This window comes from Diceros bicornis, chromosome 3 (genome assembly GCF_020826845.1).
Source record: "Diceros bicornis minor isolate mBicDic1 chromosome 3, mDicBic1.mat.cur, whole genome shotgun sequence".
Lineage (NCBI taxonomy): Eukaryota > Metazoa > Chordata > Mammalia > Perissodactyla > Rhinocerotidae > Diceros > Diceros bicornis.
The window spans coordinates 9,332,531-9,339,967 of NC_080742.1; positions in this window are offsets into that span (position 1 = coordinate 9,332,531).

The following is a 7,437-nucleotide window of genomic DNA, read 5'->3' on the forward strand; positions in this document are numbered from 1 at the left end:
GGCAGACACTCATTCAGAGGCCAGGAAATCATAGGAAACACTAATAATTCATGATAAACAGTCATGAGTTACTTCCCATATTGCTGCTAGATAACACCTCATGGCCAGTTGAAATAGGAATATAAGCAATAGTCTGTATGTGATACCCTTCTCCCCGAGGTAGCAATGTTTTGACGGCTCTTCTATCATCACCATAATAGCTCTGATCTCTTGATACGTGACCGGTACAATTATGAGGAGAAGCAGAAGAAGTAATTTTACATTTGTGAGCTTGGACTCATTCTCCCTTCATAGCGAGCTGACACGACCCACAGGCCTACATGCCATAGGCCCCAGGAGACCAGAGGAGAGGAAGAGATAGAAAGAAAAGGAGAGGAGGAGGAGAGAGGTCAATATGAGAGAGGAATGAGTCACATCAGTTATTTTTTTTCAATTATTAAAATTAAGGGACACTTGGGGTGAACAATCAGACAATGAATAGTGTATATTGGAACTGAGAAGTTGTATAGGAAAGGGTTGTGGCTGCCTCGTTGGGCCAGGTTTAAGGATGCACAGTTAATACTGAAGTACAGAAATGCTAGATTCACCTGTGTCTGGTCTCTTGTGTATCAGATCCTCCAACTTTCTGCCAGGACTCTTCACCTTGACTCTAGCTTAGAGTTTAAGCTCCTAGTACAGTGTTTCTCAAACTGTGGTCCATGAACCACCTGCATCAGAAGCACCTGGGACGTTTGAATAAAAGTACAGGTTCTGGGTAACATCCAACACAATATATCAGAATCTTAGGCTGAAAGCTGAAAATGTGCATTTCTCAATGACCTCCACATTCATTCTTATTCAGATTGATTTGTAAGAATTTCTGTCCTAACAGAAACAGCTAGGGTGATGTGTCGCCAACTGAAATCGACTGTTTCCCAGCCTGACACAAGAATGCATTCTAGAAAGGTGCTCATGGGCTTCCTCCCAACACACAAAGCCCTCACTCTTATTGCACTCCTGGATGCTGCTACTCTAACAGCTCATCACATTTCTCCATGATACTTCCATCAGAGCCACAACTGGAAACTTCAGTTCCTTCTCACTTCTGTGACCTTAGACAAGAAGAATTGTATACTAAATGAACCAGCTTTAACTTGCTCTACTGTACGAAGGACCATGTATTTAACTATTTTTCAGCTTTATGAAAGTTTGTTCCTTACCTTCAATCATAAACATATTCTCATTTTTATTTTTTTAGTAGCGTTAAGGTTTTTTGTGTGTGTGTTTTAAAACATTTTAATGTTTATTTTTTTGGGGGGAGTTTCTATTATTATTATTATTTTCATTGTGGTAACATTGGTTTATAACATTGTATAAATTTTAGGTGTACAACATTATACTTCTATTTCTGCATAGATTACTTCATGTTCTCATGTTCACCACCCAAATACTAATTACAATCCATCACCACACACATGAGCCTAATCATCCCTTTCACCCTCCTCCCTCCCCATTTCCCCTCTGGTAACCACCAATCCAATCTCTGTCTCTATGTGTTTGTTTGTTGTTGTTTTTATCTGCTACTTATGAGTAAGATCATACGGTATATGACCTTCTCCCTCGGACTTATTTCACTTAACATAATATCCTCAATGTCCAACCATGTTGTCACAAATGGCTGGATTTCATCGTTTCTTATGGCTGAGTAGTATTCCATTGTGTATATATACCACATCTTCTTCATCCATTCGTCCCTTGATGGGCACTTAGGTTGCTTCCAAGTCTTGACTATTGTGAATAATGCTGCAAGGAACAAAGGAGTGCATGTGTCTTTACGAATTGGTGTTTTCATGTTCTTTGGATGAATACCCAGCAGTGAAATAGCTGGATCGTATGGTACTTCTAGCCTCAATTTTTTGAGAAATCTCCTTTCTGTTTTCCATAGTGGCTGCACCAGTTTGCACTCCCACCAGCAGTGTATGAGAGTTCCCTTCTCTCCACATCCTTTCCAAGTGTTAAGGCTTTGTTATGCACATTTATTTCTTTGATCTGCTTTGAACTGAATTTTTGTGTATGGGGGTAAGGTAGGAATAAGAATGTGGAGATCCAATTTCTCCCCCAAATTATTGACAAATCCAGCATTACTCTCACTGTTTTTCATTGCCGCCCCTGTGATAACTAAGTTTCCACAGGCTCACACAGCCCTTTCTGCTCTCTCTATTGTTTTCCACTGTACATGTCCCCTTAAACTTGCCCTTTTTTCTAAGGATACAGCTAGAGGTGGAGTCACTGTTTATGCACAATTTCACCTTTACAAATGGGGCTGACCCCAGTTTCATCTATTCCTGTGCCAGGAACATAGTATTCTAATTAGTATAGGTGTATAATAATTTTTGATTTTTGGAAAGCAAATTGTCTTGGTTTTTTTTTTTCAAAGTTTTCTTGGCTTTATTTTATGCATGAATAAACACTCAATATAGCTACATTAATTTATTTATTAAGTAATAAGTCACAAGAACTATGGTAAAATGCATTGTGCATATTGCCAAACATAAAAAAATTAAAAATTTCAAAATATGTGATATAAACAAATAAAACAGTAGTTCTAACACTTTCTTGCAACACACCAATGTATTGTCTTATGCCCCTCACTTTGAAAACCGCAGCACCAGCAGCACCAATGCCAATAACACATTTCATTTTCAATTCTTCCTCTATCCTGACTTAGCACACATCCCTAAGACAAATCATACTCAATGTCTTCTTTTTTCTTCAAACAAAATTCTCATAATCCCTTTATAGTGCACCTTTGCTTCATTCTCTGAATTACTTCTCGGCTTATAAATGGACACGTGATGGTGTCTTTTCATGTTCTTTACAAGGAAGTACCCCCAAACCTGAGAAATCTTGGGCTAGATCAGCTGTTTAAAGAGATCTTTGTGAGGAACGTCCAGGGAGCCCGACTTTCACCATCTGTTGACTGAGAACACTGGTGTGCGCCTCATAGAGGTTCATTCCCTTCACTGGTTATAAACATGAGGTTACTGCTGTGAAAGGGCCTGGCCCCACACCTGACGTGTCCTGGGTGCTCTAGATGAGGTTGTTGAATTTGAGATGACAGGTTCACTGCATGAAAGGTGCTCACAGTGGAAAGGAGGGAGAGGGTGTTCTGATCCTGCCTCAGCTGCTCACGGGCCTGTAATGTAGAAAGAGTCACCCATATTTTGGGAGTTTTTTGTCATCTTTAAAAAATGAGAAACAGTGAGGCTTCTGGTAGGAAGGGTTCCTTTTTCACCTTTAAATGTCTAATCTTTTGTGTTTCCTTAGCAAACCTACGACTTGGTTTTAAAAATGGGGTTAATAATTTTAACAAAAGACAGATGATCATCAAGAAAAAGTATTTACTCAACAGATAGTGTTATAAAGATGTAAATTGGAGATAAAAGAAAGAAAATTGTATCCACAGTCCTGTCATCAAACTATACCAAAGACTTTCTTCTTTTTGGTTTTCCAGCCTTGTCTGTTTTATTAACAATTGTCATCATATATACATCTACTTTATTCCATGTGACTAAAATGAAAAAGTCAGATTAGATTAGTTCTCTGATTCTGTGATGGCCAGAAGGGCGCTGCACTGAGTCAGATAAAGTATGCCAGGGTCTCAGAGGTTAAATTAAAAATTCCAAACTTCGAGACCTGGAACTCTGCTCACCCATCGGCCTGAGTCCGGATCTGCTCTCCCGCACCCGCTGCCCCAGGCTGGCTGAGGTCTGCTTCCATCAGAGCAGGTTCATTCCTGGCAGCAGCAGGAAGACCCAGGATGAGAGGAAGTCCTGCTCCCTCAAGCAACACTTATTTCTCTCTTCCTGGAGACCAGTGGGGTCTTGATGAGAACCCTCCAGACTCCACACGAGGGCTGAGAGGGGAAGCGCTGGCTGCTCTTTGCTGGTGTCCTGCCGGAGAGTTTTCCTCTATTATGTTTTTTAAACATATGTCTCTTTCAGAGGAGTATAACCTTTCAGTGCCCCTTAGAGAAGAGCACAGACACACCACAGCAGGAAGAGAAGTAGAGGACAGGAAAACAAACGTGACCTGCTGAAATCACCTTCTAGGCCCAAGATGGAGCCACTCCTGCCCAGGGTGTCAGGTCAGCAAACTGAAACCTGGATGACTTTCCTGGCCCTGTAAATGCTGCGCTTGACCAGAAACGCAGTCTATCCAGCCAGCCAGCCCCCAACTGCCAAGAATCTGTAATGATCTCCCTGTTCTCAATAAGGTCAGATATGCAACCCTAGTCAATCACCTCAATCAAATATTCCTTCCTTATTCCCTGACTGACCTGCTGGCCTTCTAAGGAAATCGCTGACCTCCCAGCTAGTCCTGCCCTGTTTCTGCGTTGCTGCTTCTACGGCTCCATAGATCTCCTCTCACCCAAAATGCCTGGGAAGAGGGCTCCACTGCCCGTGAGGCGCTGGACTCCCCAGTCCATGCATTGTCTTCCCTTGAATAAAGGTATCAGTCTCATTACTAAATTGTATTATTTCTGTAACTTTACACACTGAAAAGAGTATTTTGCTTGGGGTGGGACAGACTTCATTAAAATTATGGCTGGTTATTGTCAACAATTGTTGAACCTTAAATTTGAGTAGTAATTGATAAAAGTGATTAAAATAATTGAGAGAAACATAGCTTTGAATGTTGACAATGTGAAATAAAACAAATTTTTTTTCATAAACCAGTAAATCGTTGTGGATTTTGTCCCCCAAAGCATAGTTTTCTCATTGGTGAAAATCTAGAAGAGAGAAAAAGAGAAAGAAAACAGTTCACCCAATTTCTCACCACCCAATTGCTCACTGACTGTATTGAAACTCTTTCCACCTGTCCTTTTGCTATGCAGATGTCACCACAATTGTCACTTTCTTTTCCACTTAACATTTTACCACAAATGCGCTAGACATCTCCAGAAGGTATAAATGATAGCCTTGGAATATTCTCTTAGTTCTAGGTGATCAGAATTGGCCACCACAAAATGTGTCTCTTTGCCTTGGTTATTTTTAAGAACAAAAGACTCTAAGAGAAACTTTGACCTTCCCCCTAACTGCCTAAAAGAATTTAAGATAGAAGGCCTATTCCAGGAAGGAGCTAATACCATAAGATAACATTGCCCACAGATGGGCCAACAAACACTCGTTTAATAAACATTTGCTTTTCCATCTCCATGTGAATTGTCTTCCTCCCCTTTGAAGTCCCAAACCTCTACCCCCAACACCTTCCTTTGTCTCTACCTCAAGATAATATTTAAAGTGGTTGCTTTGGCCATTCTGGGGAGTTATTCTGTTTTTCTGGGTTTCTCCATGTATACGTGTTATAAGCTTTGATTTTCTCCTGTTATTTTGTCTCATGTCAATTTAATTCTTAGACCAGCCAGAAAGAAATAGAGAGTAGAGGAATTGTATTTTTCCCCTACATAGCAAAGTATTCTGTTGCTTAATATTTGGCTAACACCTCACCAATAAAGCACAACCCAAAAGCCTACATGTGGGGACACTTGAGCCTTGAAGCTTGGTTATAGGTGAGCAGGTCTGACTTTCAGTTTTTACTAGAGAAGAGAAACTCAGGAAGTGGGTCTGGTGGTGCATGCTGAAGGACCCACAACTTCCCTCCCAGGCAAAGTTCCCTTTCTGACTGCTTCCTTCTCTTGGCCATCAGGATATAATTGGCATAACTAACTAGCATAACTACACCCAGGAGGCCCTGGGTATAATTACCATAACTGGAAAGGAACCTTCTTTTCAGTTGGGAGTCACAGCTATCTCTATTTCTGAAAGCTTCATTTCAGATGCATTCCTTGCTCATCCTTCAAAATGCCCTGTCTTACCGTTTCTGAGGATATGGTGCTGGAACAGGAGGAGCTGGTCCTGCCCCCTGGCCTTCCCTGCAGCCTGATTCAATTTAGTCTTTTTCCTTTGGCCACACACACAACAACCAACTCTCCAAAACTGTAATATTCCCTATAATTTCTAATTTATGTGGACCCCAGAGATCATCTACTGCCACCTGGCAGTTTCAAGGTGAACCAATAATCCCACCATTTCCTGATCATGTCTATGCATCTGGGACTGGACTACATGCTTTGCTCACGATATCCTGTTTACTCTCCAGGCAACCCCATGAGGTCCCATTTTACAAATGAGGAAAAGGAGATGACATAACTTGCCCAAGACTACAGAGCTATCAAGTTATTTTAGGGCATTTAAACTCTTCTTCTGATGGAACCTTTGGGTAAAATGCCCCAAAGCTAGCTAGGATGGTGGGCGTGGGTTTCTGGCAGGGATTGCTGTTCTGTGCTTGTCCCTCCCTCCCAAGCAAGCAGCACACTCACTGCTCTATTAGTATCAAGTGGTAAATGAAGCATGAGGTTTGTCTCCAGCCAGACCTGGCTCCATATCCCCACCTCATTCTCTGTAGATGTTGTCAACCTATAAAAACAGAAACCAATTTGAGGGCAAAGCTTTTATTTGTGATCAAAGAACTGCAGTTCAGGGAGCACAGATTTACATAGAAACCCTAATGGTGTCCCGATTATAGGAGAGGGCCTCAGGGTTTTTATGGAAAAAAGGGAGAAATATGAGGTAAGTTGTATTAAACAGGAGTTTACTGGTGCTAGATGAGGCAAGGATAGGCTTTTACTTCGTAGATTGGTTTGAGATTCTGTCATCAAGCAAAAGGCTAGACTTGTACTTCATTGGTTCATTAGCAATTTGGTCATCAGCAAAGTCCAATTACATTGGTTCTTACAAACAGGATATTCTTGTCCTTACTGACTGCTTGGAATGTTTTCCATTTGGTCCAGTTGGGAAGGTCAAGAAAACAAGATGAGCAAGGCAATTCCTCTGAAATGGCTACTCCAGCTCTGTTTTAATATGACTCCACTCATGTCATTTTTCACAATGTGCAGCTTTGGGAAAGTGATTTAAAATACCAGCCCCGACTCTCCCTTTTTCTAAACTAAGTCTAACAATATTTGTCCCACAGGACTATTTTCAAGATAATAAAACAATGAACATAAACCAATTAGTGCAGTGCTAGAGTGTAGTCGATGTCCAATCAAAAAATGCTCTCATCGCTGTTATTATCCAAACAACAGCGATAAGAGCATTTTCTCTCACCATTTATCATCCCTCCTTTCACCTTGTGGTCAGACTTCTGTATCTTCTTTCTAGAGCTCCTCCCTCCCTCATGTCTCTCACCAGTTGCCTCCTTGCCCCACCAAGGAAGAAGCAGCTCAGGCCCTAACCTGGCCTCCACCACCCACCAAGGTGTGGCTCCTCCCATGAGGTCACTCTGGGATTCTCTCCACCAGGGCAGGAGGCAGGGCCGTGCTGGGCTGCCTTGTCCTCCTGTGGGCCCTCCTTTTCATGGTAGGTCCGACCCCCTTTCCTGGTACAGGGTGCACAG